This window comes from Bemisia tabaci, unplaced genomic scaffold, assembly GCF_918797505.1.
Source record: "Bemisia tabaci unplaced genomic scaffold, PGI_BMITA_v3".
NCBI lineage: Eukaryota > Metazoa > Arthropoda > Insecta > Hemiptera > Aleyrodidae > Bemisia > Bemisia tabaci.
In genome coordinates this window covers 3,118-5,428 of record NW_027311764.1, presented here as the reverse complement: position 1 = coordinate 5,428, position 2,311 = coordinate 3,118, and the positions used below count along the sequence as shown (strand labels likewise).

General features: G+C 31.9%; 1 long non-coding RNA gene across 1 annotated transcript; it reads left to right on the top strand.

Moving 5' to 3' along the window:
* Window positions 1-566: 566 nt before the first annotated feature.
* Window positions 567-2,101, top strand: LOC140225896 (uncharacterized). Its single transcript, XR_011900758.1, has 2 exons — window positions 567-752; window positions 1,692-2,101. It is a non-coding gene; the product is annotated as an uncharacterized lncRNA (long non-coding RNA).
* The last annotated feature ends 210 nt before the right edge of the window (window positions 2,102-2,311 follow it).

Here is a 2,311-nt window from a genome sequence, read left to right as displayed (position 1 = left end):
ATTTCAATCAGGAATGCATGTATTTCTTTTCCAGGAGGTGTCCAAGTGGTCAAAAAAAAAAACAAAACAAAAAAAAACATCAAAAAAAAAAAAAAAAAAATCAAAAAAAACAAAACAAAAACAAAAAAAAAAAAAAAGAAAACAAAAACAACACAGAACACAAAAAAATAAAAAAAATCAAAAAATCAATCAAAAAAAAAAAAAAAATAAAAACAAAAAAAAAAAAAAAAAAAAAACAATAAAAAAAAAAACAAAATCATCAAAAAAAAAATAACAAAAAAAAAAAATAAGAAAAAAAACAAAAAAATAAAAAAAAAAAAAAAAAAAAAAAAAAAAAATCCATCAACAAACAAAAAAACAACAAAGACAAAAAACAACAACAAAAAACAAAATAACAAAAAAAAAACAAAAAAAAAAAAAGAACATCACCAAAAAAACAAAAAAACCAAAAAATCAAAAAAAAAAAAAAAAATCTTACAAAACTAAAAAAAAAATCAAAAAAAAAAAAAATCAAAAAAAAAAAAAGAAACAAGATAAAAAATAAAAAAAAAAACAAAAAACAAGTCAAAGGATCATACTGATGCAGCATTAATTTTAGTGAATCCTGTCACTCTCTACTGGGATTCTCTGTAAGGACATTGCCAGAACCGGACGTTTAACTCAATGAACACCAATTCTTGTGATCTGATCCAACCAGAGTGGGCACCAGTGACCTTTGGACCTTTGGAGATAGAGGGTGCTCTCCAGAAAAGGTAAGGGATTTTGCAAAATATCTACGCGATATTTTTGTATTCTGCAAAATTTTATCAACATTTTTTCTGTGAAATCAAAGAATGTAAAAGATCTCTCCTTGAAGCTGTAGGTGTGCCCCACTACCCCAGGTGGGTGCCTTCCCTTGCTCACTGACCCTCCTTGATGCAAGTGCACTGCGACCCCCTACCTCCCTCAGAAAGAAAATTCATAATTCGCCTCATGCCAACTCTGAAATTGGTGAACTCTCTCCAAGGAGGTAAGGAAAGAAAAAATTAGCTAATTAGTGAATCCACGTTCATTAATCACAGAGACTATGTGAGTAGCTCAGATCTAGAGGGTCGTAACACACTGTTTTGAGAAATTTAGCTAAGTACACGGGTCTATTCAAAATAAGTTCAAGAAGAGTTCTGTACGGTAGAAATTGTTTGTGCACCTCCAAATGCAATGTGCTTATACCTCCGCTCATGCTTTATTAATTTTTTAAGGAATACATGAACCAACAGTTTTCCTTAAAATATTCTGTATAATTTCTAACACAATCGTAAATATTTTCATAACAATTTGAATTATATATTTTTGTCAGTTTATTTTTCAGAAGAACAAAAAATATAATAGAAGGCTTTTGAAACGTTTCAATGGAAGGATATTTTTCGGCCTTAGCCATTGCACTCTGTTCTCTATTGTCCTTTTCTACCAAGAATTCTCATGAGAGGCGAAGAATCAGTGAATTATTGTTGGGAATCCCCTCCCTTCTCCTGGGAGGTTTCTGTGATTTTCATTCCCCTCTTCTCCTGTAACTTCCGGATGTGGCAATCAAATCGGATTGTCTTGTTGGCTACCTTCCATGTCTTTGTGCTCGTCAAATGCTACTTAACAATAATCATTTTCTAAACTGTTTAGTTTTTAATTTTGATGAAATACCTTATGTTCTTTTGCAGAGAGACCACCCCAGTCATATGAATCAGACAATCCTGTGCTCCCATATTCCAGAACTGGAACTGGACTTAGAGTAAATGCTGGGTCTATCTTGTCGCTATCGGTGAAATTTTCCACATCTCAGTAGGGACTGACTGGCTTCAAATTTTCTTCAGACGCCACAAGGAGCATCGTTTTCCCCCTTAGTCTTACCTATCTTACTTTTTTTAGTTCTAGAAATTACTCTTTAAATTTAATCGCTAAAACTCAAACGTTACATGTAGGTATCCTAAAGGGTTAGAAATCAGAGTATCATAGTATTTGAAGTTAGAATAAATAAGTCATAGTTAGAATGGTCTGGCAGCGTCTCTCTTAATGTGTGTAAATTTTCTCTCATTATCTTAATAAATTTTTTATTTTCTTTCTTAGATAAGTTTTGCTGGTTTTCATTCATTCACACTTTTAAAGATTTTGGTAAGCTTTATTGAAAACAACTATGGACCTCTGCAGTGGCAGGGCGTGCTTTGCGATATATCCATTGATCGACCCTTTAAACCTATGGAAATGGATCAATAAACAGGGTGTTAGCAACGAATACTTTTAATAAGCGATTCATTACCATAGCTTCAAATCTGGAGATATC